At 50.1% G+C, this 18,010-nt stretch overlaps 1 long non-coding RNA gene across 1 annotated transcript in view; it reads right to left on the bottom strand.

The window, feature by feature from the left end:
- Window positions 1-9,248, bottom strand: part of LOC125175248 (uncharacterized) — a 68,623-nt gene extending 59,375 nt beyond the window's left edge. The window contains exon 1 of the long non-coding RNA XR_007155713.1: window positions 9,213-9,248. This is a non-coding gene — a long non-coding RNA (uncharacterized LOC125175248). The remainder of the gene's footprint in view (window positions 1-9,212) is intronic.
- Between the last annotated feature and the right edge of the window lie 8,762 nt (window positions 9,249-18,010).

The raw sequence follows: 18,010 nt of genomic DNA, 5'->3' as shown, positions 1-18,010 counted from the left end.
TATGAACCCACTTATTAAGAGATAACAATTGCCAGTGCAATTAAATAGATGCCATGGGAAAATAAAATTTAGTGTTCTGGTCAAGTAATTAAATATGTGTGCAGGGCAGAATGGGTTTTATGTCCCTCTAACCCTTAGTCCATTCAAGCTGCTATAACAAAATAAATACCACACACCGGATGGCTTATAAGCTGTAGAAATTTATTACTCACATTCCAGAGGCTCAAAATCCAAGAGCAGGGTGCTAACATGGTCTGGTGATCCATACATGGTAGAAGGGGTGAGGGATCTCTCCTATGAGAGTGCTACTCCCATTCATGAAGGCTCCACCCTCAGGATCTAATCAGGTGCCAAAGCTCCACCTACCAATACATACCCTTTGGGGGTTAGGATTTCAACATGTAAATTTAAAAAGAAAAAGGAAAAAAAAGAAAAAAAGGGGTGCCTGGGTGACTCAGTCAGTTAAATGTCCAACTTTGGCTCAGGTCATGATCTCACGGTTCCTGGGTTCGAGCTCCACAACGGGCTCTGTGCTGACAGCTCAGAGCCTGGAACCTGCTTCAGATTCTGTGTCTCCCTCTCCCTCTGCCCCTCCCCTGCTCGCTGACTCTCTCTCTGTCTCTCTCAAAAATAAATAAATATTAAAAAAAATTTTTTTAAAAAGGATTTCAACATCTGAATTTGGGGTGGGGGGACACAAACATTCAGACCATGACAAAACCTCACCCGCCCTCTTGCCTTGTCCTGGGGCCTGACAAAGCAAAGCTAGGCCAACTACAGAGGGAGAAAGAGCAGAGATTCCAGAAGCACATCACTACACAGGGGATACACCAATAAGGCCAGCTTGGCCAAGAGCAAGCTTAGCTCACCTTACAGAACCCATGGCCTGTTTCTGCTGCCAGCCTCTGCCCTGGTCCCAGCCCAAGCAGAGCAGAACCCAAGGCGGCCGACTGCCTGCCCCATCTTAGATGCTGAGGATGCAGGCAGCACCTGGGAGAGCAGTGGGGTAAGAAAGAAGGAGCAGGATTTGAGGAAGGGGTGCTGAAAGGAGAGGGGGCCAGATAGAAGGGACTCCCCAGCCTACCTCAGCCTCGCTCAAAGCACCAAGGGCTGAGGGGGCCCACGGATTACCCCACCGGAGTAAAAGAGCTACTTCTGACCCCCAACCTCCCTGTCTTTGACTAGTTTAGAATATACAACTCACACTTAAAGGGCTGTTTTGTACATTCTTTGGACTCTATGATATAGATAGCCTAAGAATAAAACTATAAAAGTGAAAACTGCTCTTCCCTTCCACTCTTCAGGGAAAAGCTCTGGATTTGTTTTATATGCATTTTCCCCCAACTGTCACAAAATAAAAGGAATCATATTGTCATCAGTTTTCTAAAGCTAGTACCCAACTTCCACTACTTTTCCTGTGTCTGAAGGGGACCAGCCAGTCACAGGGACCTCACCATACAAGCAGGGTGGAACTTTCTAAGTGGACATTTATGAAGCCCTGGGTATTGGTCGGGCAGGGCAGGTCAGAGAAATGCAAAGCATCCCAGGCGTCAGCCCAGAAGTTACTCCTACCCTCTCCTCTGTCCACAGAACAGCACCCATGGGACTCAGCCTTCTCTACACGGAGCTAAAAGCACCCTGAGACCTCTCATGGAGATTTACCCTGTTGGCCCATGTGGAAAGAGGGGAAGAGGCCCAGGTCTGAGGGAATGCCTAATGAGTCATCATGCAGAAGGAAAAGGCAGAATTCAAACACCTGCCTCCTGGAAAGGTCCAAAGAAAAGGTGTTTCCAGACCTGTGAGTTAGGTGGCCAAGCAAGCAAGAGGAGGGCCCATGCCAACGAAGAGAAAATTCCTGGAAGTTCTGCTTCCAGAACCCTGGGGCGGACTCCCTGGGCTGGGGTTGCCGTCCCCTTAGCATAGCAGCCAGACCTGCCACCCTCAGTGGAGGCAAGATGAGAAGGAGGGATAAGAATGGAGACACAAGATGAAAATAGGTTTGGTCGGGGGTGGGGAGCTGTTCTAGCCTAAGAAGAGGAAACACAGGTGAAAAGACACATATACCCTGGAGGACAGCCCAACAAATTCCAAGAGGAGGGATGGGGGTGGGGCAAGCTTAGGACAACAGGCCTTCTGCAAATGTGAAAAGGAGCGGGGATAGGGCCTCTAGGTGACCTCTACTTAGCTAGTGAATTGCGCTCTACAAAGCGTGGTCACAAGCAACATGTCCCAAAAGGACGACAGGCTGGCAAGCAGTATCAGCGTCACATCCCACCTGTTCCGCGTATCAGAAAACCAAGCTAGGCGCCAGCTGTTGCATACAGCACTGCTCCTCCACACAAGGCCAGAAGACCACTGGCCGCACACGAAGTGACTGAGGGCCACGGGGGGAGCATCCTTACCTCAACGGGCACGCATTTGCTGTAATGTGCCTTTAAAAATAAAACTGAAACCACCAAACCTGCGGTTTCAAGGATACTGTTGCTTAGGAGGATGCTATGTTTCAAAAGTGAGGTTATTTAAAGTTCATTTAAATGAAGTAGCAAATAAATAATATTACATAGGGTACTCGGTTTTGATTTTTTTTTAAAAAAGCAAAGGTGGGAAACCAAGCCCCGATGATGAGGATGATGGTGACCAGGACAGCCACCCATTTTATAACACTCACTTTGTGCCAAAAGCCTATAGATACAGTAAGTCACTTATTCTCATGAAGGCTCCATGGGGTTGGCAGTTATGGTTTATTTATTTATTTTGAGAGAGAGAGAGAGAGAGAGAGCGAGCGAGCACGGGTACATGTGCACGCAAAAGGGGATGGGGCGGGCGGGGGGGACAGAGGATCTGAAGCAGGCTCTGTGCTGACAGTGGAGAACCCGATGTGGGGCTCAAACTGAGGAACCATGAGATCGTGACCTGAGCCAAAGTCAGTCACTTAACCAACTGAGCTGCCCAGGTGCCCCCAGTTTTCACGGTTTTACACAGGGGCCTGGGAGAGACCCTAAAAGGCACAGGGTGTAGGACTGCCTCCAGGTGCTCAGACTACAGGGGCGCTGGTCAGCACAAAGCGCCTGGCTGGGGCCTGGGACAGGGGGTTTGGGACAGCTTGCTGGGGTGGGGAGGAGCTCCATGTGTCCTCCCAGCTTCTGATGCAGAACTATAGGAGATTGAATTTCACAGCAGCCTTACATCCTGATGCAAATGAGGACAAGCCAGTGACAATCCACAGCGAGGTGATTTCATTGCCAGCTCCAGAGCTGCCTGTTTTTTGCATCGGGCAGTGATTATGTTGCACAGTTGATGTGAGGGCCTCAGGCAAAATCCCTGCTAACTCAATTGCAGGTTGGCCTTCCTGCCTGCCTGTTAAACTCTTCCAGATGATTCTGGCTGGATTTGCAAGGCTTTACCAGACAGGTTGTCTCTGCGTTAGAGGAGGGGAGGGACATCTGCAAAATGCCTGGAGAGAGGAAAAGAGAGCTCTGAGTTCAAAGGCTTGCAGAAGCAGCGGGGATGGGGAGAGAAAAGCAGCCTTTAATGGGTCCTACGAATCCCTCAGCTGAGAGCACAACAGTTGTGCTTTTCACACGGTGGTTAAAAGTCTTCCAGTACATCCTCTAGTCAGCAGTTTGAGAGCAAGAGCTTTGAAATCTCAGATTCATCTCTCATTAGCCAGATGGCCTCGACTCTGGCCATTTAACCTTGATGGGCCTCAGTTTCTCCATCTGCAGGGTGGGAATAAAAAAAAAAAGTGCTTCTCCCAGAGAGTACTGTGAAGATTAAATGAGATCTTCTTAGCACACTATAGGACATGTGTTAAGTGCTCAATCATAGTAGTTGTTACTATCATCCTCCAGGATGGGGTGAAGGCTTACCGCCTCTCTGAGCAGACTTAGCTCAGATTTTAAGTCCGGGCTGGTCTACCACAGCAAAGGAAAATTTTAGAAACTCTTGTTTTCATATAGTTAATGTCCCAAGATGATGATGATGGTGATGATGATGATGATAAAAGAGGCACACGGGTAAGCGCACAGATTTAGTGGAACATGTCAGCCAAAGTTAAGAAACCAAAATGGCTAGGAAAGGGACTCAAAGTTGAATTTATGATCTCTCGCTCAAAACCTACTCCTCCTGCGGTATTCCCTACGTCAGTAAATACACCTCTAGTTGTTGGGGCTTTGGGGTAGAGTGGCTCCATTTCCAGGTCAGAACCATGGTTTGGGGCTGGTTGAACTGGTTATGCCACCCTAAACTGAACGTGCTTCCCAGACTTCAGGCTTCTACCACCAGGGCAGAGCCGGCCCCACTAAGCTCACTGCATGGCTTGGAGAACAAACTGGATTCTACCTGTCTGTGGCAAGCAGAGGGGACTAGAAAACCCAGAAGGTGCTGAGTCATACTAGCCCAGCGACTGGGACAGAGCCCAGGAGTGTTACTCTAATAAGCATCCCTCCTTTTGGAAACGTGAGGAGTGGGGAACAAGTGTTCCCCCGACACCATCTACCTGGTTGCAGTAGTCACAAACCTTGGAGTCATCTTAGGCATATGATCTCCCTCTCACACACACCCCTAATCCATATCCTGCTTATCACCAAGGACTGTCAATTCACTTCCTAAATATGTCCTGAATCTGTTCTCTGCTCCATTCTACAGCCACCACTCGGTAGACCAAGACACGATTATTTCCCACCTGAATCCTCACAGGCCCCCTCATCCACTTTTATCGTCTCCAGTCTGTTCTCCACTCTGTAGGCCCCAACTCCTCCTTACATTTTTTAAAAACTGTTCCTTGTTGCCCTTTGGTAAAAACTAAAATCCATAACATGGGTCCAACGTTTTGTTGGTCTGGTCCATGCCTACCTCCCCAGCCTCAAGGCAGCATGACTCTCCCTCTTGCACCAGGCGCTCCAACCACCCTGCTTCCTTTGACTTCTGGGAAGAGATAACACTTCATTCTGCCTCAGCATCCTTGCCCATACTGTTCCTTCAACCTAGAATGCCCTTCCTTCCTCCTTTCCTCCCTTCCTTCCTTTCCCTTCCCCTGGCTAACTCTTGTTCATCCTTTACAATTTAACTCAAATGTCACCTTTCCAGGGAAGCATCCCAGACCAGATCAGCTCTCCCTACTAACACATTCAAGGTTTTGGTGAGCTTTCCCTCCCTAGTATTTACCACAGTCGGTAACAAGATATTGTATGATTCTTTGACTGTATGTATGTATATATACAGTATATATGTATATATGTATATGTAGTGTCCTGTCCTATAAGCTCCATGCAAAGAGATGATCCTATCCTTCAGCACCCAACACAGTTGCTGACAATAGTAGTTACCTAGTCAACACTAATGATGGACTGGATGAAGGAGAAAAGTGATTGGAGAAAAAGGTATGATCCTAGTAGATGGTTTTGGAGATCTAATGCCCTTCTTCCGGGAAAGTGGGGCAGACCAAAGAGACATGGCATAGGGTGTTCATGCATGAGTGTTTGGGTAGAGAGACAAGGGTTGATCTGGAATCTGAGGTCAGAAGCTAGCAGCTCCACTGGTTGAGCATAAAAAACATGATTATAGCACTGTGAAGAATAAATAGGGTAGAGCCAAGGAGATGATCCCTTCTCAGAAGGGATGCACATAGGACTTGAAACTTGGCCAGAAGAAGAGGAAATGCAATTATTGGTACCAGCCACAGGAGACATCACCAACATTTCTCTGGGTGTACAATCTTTCAGGGTGCTGCATCTACACATGAGTAGAGAATTTGTCATTTTGTGGGTACACGGTATCTAAAACCCCTCTTTAGTTTTGGAGAATTCCCCATGGGATAAGCCTTTATGGGAGGTAGCCAGCTTTGTTTCTACCTGTTTTTCAAGTCTGGCTCTCTAGCCTTCCTGGCGAGTCTCAATGCTTCCCACTATCCCTGAATAAACTCCCTTTCAGCTTAAGTCAGTCGGAATTAGTTTCTGTTGTTTTCAGCCAAGAACCATAACTGGTACAGTCGGGGGCCATCAGGGCAGTGACATCTGGCTTCTCCATGTAACCACGCGCGTGGATGCCAGGCACGCAGACAAGTGGACAGGACTGCTTTGGCAGCCTGGAAGTTATGGGCTCCTCAGAACTGGGGAGGGAAGGTGGCCATTTTGAGCCAGCAGGGCCTTTGGATGGAATCAGAATTCCTGCAGATCTGTGGGTGAAGGCCACATCACAGAAATCATCCTATTGTTGGGATATGCCCACGGGGTTGGTCACCTAATACACCCCAGACTGGCAGCCTGGGAAACTCTGACAGGTGGAGGCCCAGAGAACCCACAGTTGGCTCATGGCCCCGTGGGAAAGTCCTGGCCCTCCTGGGCCTTCTCGTATTCGTTGTACTTTTCCTGAAGAGTTTGTACTCTGGTAATCTGTTCAAGATATTTTCCACTTCTCAGATCCTGAATCCACTATAAAGAATAAAATATGGGAGGAAATAAACGGAGAGTCAGAGTGCACTTAGCACACTTCCTGATGCCTCAAATAATAGGATGTCAGAGCAGGAAAGGCCCTTGGGACCATCCAGTCTTGTGGTCTCAGACGTCAGTGGGCTTCACAATTACCCAGGGAACTAGTTAGCAGTGTGGGTTCTCACAGATTTCTCCATTCTCATAGCTGGTACACTAGGTCTAGGGTGAAACCCCAAGATTTGGGTTTTGTACAAACTTTCCCAGGTAATCCTAATATAAGTTTGAGAACAGTGATTCTAGTCCTTCATCCCATCTTACAGGGGAAAAAACGGACTGAAAAAGAAAACTCCCCCAAAGGGTCAGCTGTTGACTGGACACCAAGCCCAGACCTCCTAACTCCCACTACCCTGGGCTGGTGTGGACTAGGACAGGGCATGGAAAGTGCTTCTTTCCAAAGTCAGTTATGTGATTTTTGTCCCCTAACAAGGCTCCCCCTTTTCTGATTGTAAAAGGTGCAGTGTGTCATGGGAAATGCCAGAAATAAAGATGGATCTGTTCTAGCCTCTGCCAGAGAGGCTGTTGTGGTCTTAACCGAGTAGGAAGCCCTGGAGGCAAAGCCAGGAATTGCCACCACAAGGCCCTCAGCTTGACACAGCAGCAGCCCAAGTTCTAGTTCTGGGTCCTCCAATGTCATGCATGAGCTTAGACAAGTCCCTCCCTGAGTCTCTGTTTTATCCAGTTCATGAAATGGGGATAAATGTGCTATCTGCTGTCTACCCTGCCTGCCTCCCTGGCCTCTGGTGTGAATGTGCTTTGTAAACTCCCACGTGCTGCTCAAGCAGGAGGGATTACAGACACTGGAGATGTGACTAGAATCCTGATTCCTACTCAGGGTCCCTTGAGGACGTGCCGGGCTCGTCTTAGAAACAGCAGAGGAAGCTAAGAACCTGCCAGCGATGCTCAAGGGAGATTCTCAGAGCCTGTGGGCTGGCTGGCAAAGAGATCCCTTCCTCTCACACAGTGCTCCCATGTCAGGCAACCTGCATGGACGAGAACCTCGCTCACTGCCAGGTGCAGGTGTGTGGGGGGGACAAAGGGATGGTGAAATCACTGCTTCGGGGTCTTCCCTGCCTCTGGTCTGGCTCTGCTGGGAACTTCTGTCCGTCTTTCAAAGTGCCCTGGCTCAGGACCCCTAGGAAGTGTTCAGAGAACCCCAGGGGACCAAGAGAAGTCACACCCCACCCTTCCATGCCACGGCCTGTTACAGCAGGTTCAAGGGGGTGGATTTGCTCAGACGGTATCTTTCCATATTGCCACATCACGCCTCTCAGAACCATTTCCACAGCTGGCAGGAGTTCTGGCTTACCTGAAGTTACCAGGACGCCAGGATTCTTCCACCATTCTGCCAAAAATTTGCTCAATCCCCTCATCTCTATGGCCATTTTCTCATCTGTAAAATGGGGGAAACAATTCCTGTCCCTCCCTCCATTACAGGTTTGCTGTGTCAAGTGACAGCAGGGTGTGGGAGAGCTTTGTCGTCATTACCTGGTAGGACAAGACAGAGGCCTGGAAAGGGTAGGAGGAGAGGCAGGCACAGAGATGAACTGCAACTCCAGGAGGCAGGGGAGCTCTGCACAAGGACTGAATTCTTGCCTCTACCTGGGGCCGCCCTGGGACAGCAAGTCCTTTGCTGTAAGATGCTCCCCATCCCTTTCTCTCATGTCAATATTTATAGTGCATTTACCCAAAATACCACAATTACTTGACCCTCAGAGTGCATTTTCACATTGGTAATACTTTACATCCTAAGAAGCCCCCATCCAACAGCCCCAGCTCACGAAAACTGGCACAGGTCCATTTTGCAAGTGAGTCCAACTTAGTACACACACACACACACACACACACACACACACACATACACACACATACACACGGCTGGCCAGCTGGCAGTTCACTAGGCTTTTTTGTCCCTCATTCCCCAGTAAGAAATTTCTATTGCATGACTATCAAATGTAAGGCATTCACTAGCACATGCCAGACTCAGGGGCCTCGCTGTGATCAAGCCTAAGAAACGCCTTCAGTCAGAAACCCAAGCAGACAACTGCTTGATGCAGGTGTAAGGTCATCTAGTCCGGGAGTTTTCAAACTTTTTTTTCTTATTTATTTATTTATTTATTTATAATTTACATCCAAGTCAGTTAGCATATAGTGCAATAATGATTTCAGGAGTAGATTCCAGTGACTCATCCCCTATGTCTAAAACCCAGTGCTCACCCCTACAAGTATCTTCCTCAATGCCCCTTACCCATTTAGCCCATTCCCACACCCACAACCCCTCCAGCAACCCTCAATTTGTTCTCTGTATTTAAGAGTCTCTTATGTTTTGTCCCCCTCCCTGTTTTCATATTATTTTTGCTTCCCTTCCCTTATGTTCATCTGTTTTTTTAAAGCAGTGCACTTTCTTCATAAGATCTTAAAGCAAACCCCTTATCAGCTAATTCTGAAGAATCGCTGAAACTCGAAGCACCACTGATTTATGGTGCAGATGTGGAAAATGAAGCTCAAAGAGGGTGAGGAATGTGACCAATGCCACACGACAAACTAGTGGGGAAACCAAATAAAAAAACTGTTCTTGAGCCCACAACGACAGGTACAAGGCGGGACCCAAAAACCAAAAAGGCCCAAGCAAGGGTTTGTAGAGCTTACAGCTCAACTTAAGGGCAGGCACAACACCAAAGCACTTGAGTTAGGCTAGCCTCCGGAAACCGAGGGAAAGCCTACCTTCATACAGAAAGTTCCCGCTCAGGTTCTCACTCGGGTCCAATATGAAAAGGGAAGGGGGGAGCCTCGTCCTGATTGGTTGGAGGAACCTTATTCTGATTGGCTCAAATGGCCACATCCTGATTGGTTGGAAGGTCTCGTCCTTATTGGTCAATATTGGCAGACAACTCAGGCAGCTCATTGGTGCTTTTTGAAGCTGGAGTCCTCTGGTTCTGCTCTGTAAGGCTCGCAGTTTAACAACAGCCAACAGAAAGTGCTCTAGGTGCACAATGTTTTTCACTTGGCGCTTGGTCCCATGGTCCCTAACTGTCTCAAAACCACCTTTCAGTGCAGGTCTCTAACCCTCAGCACAGATGTCTGCAGCTCAGTGTGACATCAGAGAGAAACGAAGTTTCCTTCATTCCTAGGCCATTTACACAGCCTAAGAAAGGAGGCTCACAAAGGGGGTGACTAGTGAATGGAGGAGGGGGATGTGCTGACATAGTTATAATAAACAAATCTGGCTGGGAAGTAAGGGACTCACCATCTCCTTTGAAAACAAGAATGTTTGGCAGGACGTTTCTGAGGCACTGAGCCCCTTGCTGAAATAAAGCAGAAGCAGGCCTGGCAAGAACAGACAAATGGAAATTCCTTCCAGCTGCCTTAGCTCTGCCTTCTCCATGGTTCCCTGGATCACTGGCAGCCAGGCTTTGCCAGTGGCCAGCATGAGACCGACCCACCTGCAGAAGGGCCCCTGGTGTCTCCCACCAATGGTCCAGAGGGCATTTGCATGCGCCATGGGCCAGAGAGTGACTTTTGTGGACCTTTGGGGTTGGCTTCCTGCCAAGGGGAGCTGACAGCCTGGGGGCGGGGAGTGGGCAGAGTCAGACACGCAAACCACCCCACCGTGTGAATATGGCATAGGGACTCTATGGAGCTACATTCCACACAGGGGAGGCGAGGACCGACAGGGACTGAAGGCCAAGACCACGGCTCTGTCGCTGAGATTGGTGAGCCTTGACCCAAGTCCCACCGTCTCTGTACAGAGCTGGGCCCGGGGCGGCCTGTGATTTGTCAGACTCCCAGCCGCCCAGCTGCTCAGCTCTGAGGCGGGGAGGCTCGCGATTGCGAAGCGTCAGAATGGGACGCGTGGAGCCGGCCGGGCGGCGGGACCCGCGGGCCATTTGGCCTCGGGCGCGCAGCCACGTCCCAAGTGCGGCTCGGCTCGTGGCGCTGAGGACGTGGCGGGGGGAGCGGCGCCCCAGGTGGCAGGAATGCACTCTGGGGCGGGCGTGATCCCGGGAGGTGGTGGGGACAGCAGCGCCTGCCCAGGAGAGCGATTGCTGCTGCTGCGGGTCTGCCCAAAAGACTTGGCCGCCTCCGTTCCGCTGCTCCAGGGAGTAGGTGCTGCCAGTAGTTTGAAGCAGAGTTGCGTTCTGAAAGGAACTGAGGTCGAACAAGAAGCCCCGGGCCCCAGCTCTCCTTATGTGAATATTTTGCTCACCTAGAAAATAGGCCACTTTGGAGAGTTCATCAAGCAAGGGGACTCCCAGACAAGTTTTGATCAAGCCCTTAATCCCAGTCTCAACTGGCAGATGGCAGGGCACCACGTCCTCTGTTCCAGGCTTTCCAAATCCCAGAGAATCTCTGGCCATGCCAGACTCTTCAGGATACTCCAACTGGAGGGCCCTTAGAGTTTTGTGGCTTCCACACTGTTCTAGAGCTCAGGGGAGGCCAAGCCTTCAGGGTTTAGACCCCCGCCCCCGTTCTACCCAAGACCCCACTTTCTTCTTTACTGCATTGAGACTGCATGCGATGTCATTGAAACAAGAGACTGTTAACAAATACAAGCCTGAGTTCCTCTTTTAAGAGGTAATTCACATTTTTACTTTGTTGTGTATGCCCCTGGGCAACTTAAAAACCTCCCAGGTTCTTCACCTGTAAAATGAGAATAGTAATAGGACCTCCTTCATGGGGTTGTCATAAGGAGTAAGTGAATTAATGCATATAAATGCACTTAGAGCATGTTGTGCCTGAATCACAGTAAAAAAAAAAAAAGTGGTAAGGATTATTGTTTTTCTGATCATTACTAATATTTTAAGATGAGGAGAGTGAGGCCCAGAGAGGAAAGGGACTTGCCCAGGCGACAAGGGAACTTGGTCTTAGAGTTGGGAGTAGTATCAGTAATATCCCTGTCTAGATGAGTCCTTTATGGTTTTTGAGGTTGATACTCCATGGAAATCTTTGCAGATAAACAAAAGCCCATTTGGGAGAGGCCATTCTGTATGAGGGGCCTCTGGCACGAACTCCATGAACCTCAGGAAATAGAGGAGGGGGGCAGTTTGGGGAGAAGGAGGAAGAAGAGAGGAGGAGGAAGAAGGAAAGGAAGGCAGGGAGAGGAGGGGGAGGGGGAAGAAGAGAGGTCTTGATCCCTCTTAGTCACTCAATAAGAAATGGTGTCTTCATCATCATAGGCTGTTATAACAAGATACCACAGAATGGGTGGCTGATAAACAACAGAAATGTATTTCTCACAGTTGTAGAGCCTGGAAGTCCAAGATCAAGGCACCAGCATGGTCCAATGAGGGTCTCTTCCTGGCACTTTTCCCTATGTCCTCACATGCTGGAAGAGGGTTAGGGATCTCTCTGGAGCTTCTTTTATAAGATATATATCTCATTCCTGAGGCTTCCACCCTCATGACTTAAGCACCTCCCAAAGGCCCCACCTCCCAATACCATTATGTTTGGGGGTTGGGATTTCAACATATGAATTTGGCGGGAGGGACTCATTCAGACCATAGCAGATGATCTCACTGGGGTTGCTCTTGAGGGGACACCTTCATTAGGCAGAGAAACTAGACCTCAAAAATATTTCAAATCTAAGAATTTTGTTTGAGAGTAAGGACTGTGCTTTGGGCTGCCCAGGGTCTCAGCCTGATTTATGGTCAATTTCAGCGCAGCCACAACTTCATGAATCTCTCCTCTTAATCTAAGTTGAGCCACAGGCCCCAGTGGCCCAGGTGAGGTCAGGGAGGCCAAAGTCAGCTTGGCAGGGACCCTCATTATTACCAGAGGAACAGTCAACGCTTGCGTCCAGCAGTTAAAGAGAGTCTGGTTCTGAATCCTGTCACTTTCTGACTGACTGGGCAAGGTATTTAAACCTAAGCTTCAGTTTAATCATCTATAAAATTGGGATTATAAGTCTTACCTCATAGTATCACTGGGAGGATCAAATGGGATAATGCTTAACCCCGGGCCTGGCAAGTAGGAAGTGCTCAATAAATGCCCATAACTATTACTATCAAATGTGGCTTCCTGCCTCCATGTGTGTGCAATACCTTCCCTATCTTCTGTCCATCAAGGGCCTATATTAGTTAAGATCTGATTTGCCTGCAAAGTGGTAATGCAGAAAAGATAGAAGTTTATTTCATCCCACATAAAATCTAAATGGGTGGTTGAGGAAGGAAAGTAGTTTGCCAGTGTCTGGGATCACCACACTATCTTGTAATGCCATAGATGGCCTTGACCTCATGATTCAAGATGGCAGCATCCAAGTTCCAGCCAGGCAGCAGAATGAAGGGGTGAAGGAGCCAAAGTATGCTTATAGTCTATCTCTTAAGGAAGGTTCCTGAAAGCTATTGAACTACCATTGGCCAGAACATAGTCATATGACCACCTCTGGCTGCAAGGGAAGCTGGGAAATGAGGTCTTTATTATGGGTAGCCATGTGCCCAGCTAAACATTGGTGGATATATTCTTATAGGAGGACAGAATGGATATCAGAGACATAGCAGTCTCTGCTCCGAGGGTCTTGATTTGTCTTGGCCAGCTAGGCAGCTGGAAGCCAGGTACCTAAGCACTAAAACACAGGGTTGGGAGCATGGTGCTTTCTCAGCCACTCTCAGTGGCTCAATCTACAGCTGAGAACCTGGAACTGGAACCGGAACTCATGCCTCCAGCCAGAGGTCAAAGAAAGTTGTATTCTATTTAATCACCTCCCAGGCCCTCCTGGGCTTCAACTCTAAAGGCAGGAAGGCTCCGGGAAAGGCAGCTGACTGCTCCCTCCTGGCTAAACAGAGGACACTGAGCAAAGCAGAGGTTCTGAGGGGGCAGAGAGGCACAGCAAGCAGGTGGGCCTGTCCCATGTTGCTCCCTTCAGTGGAAATGCTCTGCCAAGTGCCCTGCCTCCCGGTTTTACCCGTCAAAATCCTCTTCCCTTATCAAGGCTCTGCAGAAACACGACCTCTTTTAGGAAGCATCTGTAACCGGCTCAGTCAGAATCCCCCTCTCCCTTTCCTGGGTTCCCACACATGGTTGTACCTCCAGTGTAGCACAGGCTGTCCTGGGTGATGATAGCTCCCCTAGGCTGGTGCACAGCTCACCTGCCCCACAAAACCGGAGCGCCTCAAGGCTAGGAGTGCAATCTTACCACCGACCCCCTGCAGCTGATTCTGGATGGCACTTCACCATCCAAACTTGAATGCCGAAAAAGACAAGACAGAGAGGAAGCCAGGCCTGGCTAAGACATAACGGAGAGGCAACAGGAAGAGCCCAAACACAGACAGCTGTGGGCAGGAGGAACTGGTCCGTCCTCCCCTGAGCTGAACTATTTGGGTGACCCCCCTGGACAGCTGCAAGGGTTTGTGCCTCAGAAAACACCTCCTTTTCTGCCGGGGATGCACCTGTGGCCTGTACTTCCAGACTGAAGCCTCTGTGGCCCCTAATTCCTTTATCCACCAACATCCCCTTCAGGGATTTCTGGCAAGGAGGTGATGCAGGGCTGCAGAGTTCATTCTGTTTAGCCATAGGAGAGGGGCATTGGGAGGAGGAAATTACCTCCTCTGCCCCAGGCCCCCAGAAGGAGGAGGTGAGCAGGAAGGAGGGCTCAGGCTGCTGTGGCTCAGCCTTGAGTGTTTCCCAACTTCTGTCTCTGGCATTGACACACCCTAGGACTAAAGCCTGTGTGCCTTTCTCAGAAAGGCCACGGTGGAGTGGGTAGGGATGGGAGAGGATTTTTTAGGCCCTGGCTATGCTGGCTGGCGTGCCTCCGGAGTCTCTCCCCCTGTGCCGGGCACTGTGCTGGGGAGCTTACACAGTCACCTAATCTATGTAGCCCTGCAAGATACCCACTGTTATCCCCATTTTAGACATAAAGACACTGAGGCTGGGAGAGGCTAGATTACTTGACTGCATTATACAAATGGAAGGTGACCGAACAGGATTCAATGTCAGGTCTAGCTGGCCCTAAAACTTGTGTTCTCTCTACCCAACCTTGCCCAGAATGAAATTTCTGGAAAGGCCTTTTCTTTCCCATCCTCTAACTGCACGGTCTCTGAGGTCCTTCCACCTCCAACAGGACATCACCAGTAGGCTCCCCTCCCCAGGGGTTGCCACTCAGGGACCCCCAGATTTGCTCCTTATTTCTCTGCTTCCCCAAGAGCATCTCTTTAGTGTTCTATCGTATTCTCTTGTACACTTAAACCTCTCAGAAAATGAACACCCAACGCTGAAAACTCCAATTTGTCACATTCCTCCAGGTGGTATCCACCTTTCTGTATCTGTGCTCAGCCTGAGCCTCTGGTCTGGTTCTACCTTCAGCCTCCAGATCATGTGCCCAGCCTGTGTGTCAGAGCCCCCTGCCTGGTCATTCTTCACATGGTTCCAGCACTGTTGGCTCGGCTACCTTATGTTTTTGGTGTCTGGACAAGGCCCAGCTGTGCTTTTTCAGGGACATTCACTTTTACGCTTCCTTTGAGAAAGTTGAGGAACTCCCCAAGCAGGGAAGGACCCCTGGCCCTTCATGCCCCACCCGCATCTGCTATTGCCTGGGGCCCTGAGGCTCTGCTAGGAAGAAGCCAAATTAGGTTGCGCGGGGATTAAAAATGGCCATACTTTTATTCATCTCTGGTGGAATAAAGCATTTCACTTCCTCCTCCAAATCATGGCACCTGTCACCCTGGGGTAAGATTCCTGGCTCCCTGGGCTAGCCTGTGAGTTCCGGGAGGGCAGTGGGCTGCCTGCCTTTGGACACTGTGTGCCTAGTACAGGGCTTGGCACAAAGAAGACACTCAAATGATACAGGAGCCAGAGGGAGAGGGAGCAGACGCTACTGAGCACGGGCCTGATCCTCTGAATATGGGAACACAAGGGGCATTTGCAATGGCTGCTCCATTCCCATGAAAGCCCCGTGAAATCACAGCGTGCCTTCCACCAGTTTCTTCTGTTATAGAACCAGGCTGGAATGCTGGCAGAAAAACCAAGCGGCACTCAGAGATCTTGGTGGATCGGAGATTTATTTAACACCGGCGGGCTCAGAGGAGACCGTTTCTCCAAAGATCTGAGCCCTGAGCACAAGCATGGGAGACAATTTATAGTCTGTTACTTCCACATTCCACATTAGTAGTAATTTGGCGCACGCCGCAAGCAGGGCAGGAAGAATAACCCGGAAAGAGGGGTCTCTGAGCTAGAAACTCGAGTTTGTTGCAGTCCCTTTGGCCATCTTATGGTGCAGAACTTTACTTATTTTCCCAACACGTCCACTGGAACCAGTCTGTTGATCCTGCCAGCCTGCAGGGAAGTTTATGATGCCCTTCATTACATCACTAGTCCCCCGTGGCCTGCCACTCTTTACCCTGTTTCCTTGAAGGTGCCCCCAGAGTCTCACAGAGCGCATGCTTTCTCATCCAGAGCAGTGCTCTTTCTTCGCTTCTCACAGTGAGTCCCGCACTACTTTGTAGACCTTCGGTGAGACGTGATGAATCAAAACCTTTGGCCAGAACGCAGTGTTAAGTAGGGGAGAGAGAGAGGCCCCCGCAGAGTAAACAGCCCAGTAATGGAACACGTGGCTGGATGGCCCACAGAGAAGGGTGCCCAGAACAGTCTGCCAAGCCCACTCTCGTTGTCGGAGAGCAGAGTTTAGCAACACTGAGACCCTGACCCTGAGAATAACGGGCAGCTCCTCCAGAAACCGAGGTGGCTGCGGCTGAAGCTGAGGAGAGCAGCCAGCCCCACTGCTATTTCTGAAGGAACCCCGTGTGGTTACTCAACGCGCTGTAATTAAGCTCATCTATAATTTGATAAGTGGGAGCAGCCTCCAATTTTACAGAGTAATTAAGTCTCACTGAGAGCAGCACAAGGTGTTTCTGGGCCCCAACATCCCCTGAGGTTGGTCCCCATTCACTCTCTCTCCTCTAACATGTGCCCATCGATGCTGAGCCAGAATGGTCCTCAGGCACGGCCCTGGCCTGCTCTTTCCAACCCTCAGGCCCTCACCCGTGCCCAGGCCACTGGCGGATCCCACAGGCCACACCCGCAGTGAGACACAAGCCTTAGCCTCCCTTCCACACTGCTCTCTGCGAAACTGTGGGCTAGGAGAGAGCTGAATTCAGTGCTCCCCCCATCACTCCCTCACGGGCTACGTGGCCAGCCTCTGAGTGGGGTCCAGCCTAACTCAAGGGCCCTGATGGGGAGACTGAGGCAACCTGGGAGTAAAGGAAGGGGCCCCAAGGATGGAATCCAAGCCTGGTTTGTCTTGGCTCTCCCACTTCCTGGCCCTGTGATCTCAGGCAAATCACGTCACCTCCCTGAGGCTCAGTTTCCTTATCTGTAAAATGGCAATAGTGGTCCCGCCTAAGTCATAAGCGGTTGGTGAGGATCGGATAAAAGATGACTCACAAGCGGACACACGAGCGTAAGAAGTTGTCAGCATCTCACCAAAGGTACTGAAACCTGTCTCCAAGTTCTAGCTGCTTGAGGAGACGCAGGTGGCCACTCAGCGTGAGGAGTATGGAAACCTTGCCAAACGAGGGACCTGGGCTCTTGAACGTGACCCGGCCACTTCCAAACACCCGGTGTCCTGTGCAGTTCTGGGTCATCGCCACTTGCCAAAGGAGTTATGTTAGGGGTGGTGGGTTTTGGCTCAGTCTTTGGGTAAATTCTCCCCAACCAAGGAAACGTTGTCTCAGGAAGTAATGAGCCTCTTGTCACTGGAGGACTTCAAGGCTTGGCCAGCTCTCTGGAGGCTGAGAGTCAGGCTTGATGGTGGTTGAATCCCCTTTTCCCCTCTGAGGTTCTGGGGGCTCCTAGCAGCCTGTCCCAGCCCTAGCCCAAGGCCCTGGTCCCTGGGGCAGCAAATCTCACCCTACACTTCTGAAGCTGCTACTCACAAACCACCTTCCGTAGTGCCCGCACACATCAGGAAGGCCTTGTCTGTTTGGTCTCCAGCAGAGCACCAGGGCCCCATAGCTCTCCTTGTTCTACATCCTTATCTGTGGATTCTCAAGCCCCGTGCTCATACAACCCTCGAGCACACTGGGAGCAGCTACAGAGTCTGTCTCTGCCCAAGGTTGGGTTTCGGCATTCCTAGAGCATGCCCTCAGAAATGCCACTGATGGGGGGGCAGTGTTGGCCCAGTCAGGGCACATTTCCTACCGGAGGGACACTAATGGGCTCCTCTGGCATATGCTCTCCTAGGGAGTGGCACCCGGAGCCCAAAGGGGGAAGGGAAGGAGGGGATGGCTCATGTGGCAGTGCTCTGTGGCTGTTACTGTGTATATGCTTACAGATTTTTCTCACTGTTACGTAATTGAGGTATTTTTTTCCCCTCCTTATTTTAGATCCTGGTGCCATCTGCCCTGCTTTTCATGCATCACTAGCTCTGGGCTGGAGGTTAGATCTGGCTTGGCCACCTAGTTCTATCCCTCACTTGGCAAAAGACTTGGGGTAATCTGCTTCCTTATGTGTAAAATGAGATAGTAACCCCACCCTGCCACCTCCCAGGGCCACTGTGAGACTCAGGGGAGCGGCAGTGAACTGGCTGT

This window comes from Prionailurus viverrinus, chromosome C2 (assembly GCF_022837055.1).
Source record: "Prionailurus viverrinus isolate Anna chromosome C2, UM_Priviv_1.0, whole genome shotgun sequence".
NCBI classification, from domain to species: domain Eukaryota; kingdom Metazoa; phylum Chordata; class Mammalia; order Carnivora; family Felidae; genus Prionailurus; species Prionailurus viverrinus.
The sequence above is the reverse complement of the archived record's forward strand: the minus strand, read 5'-3'. Positions and strand labels throughout refer to the sequence as shown.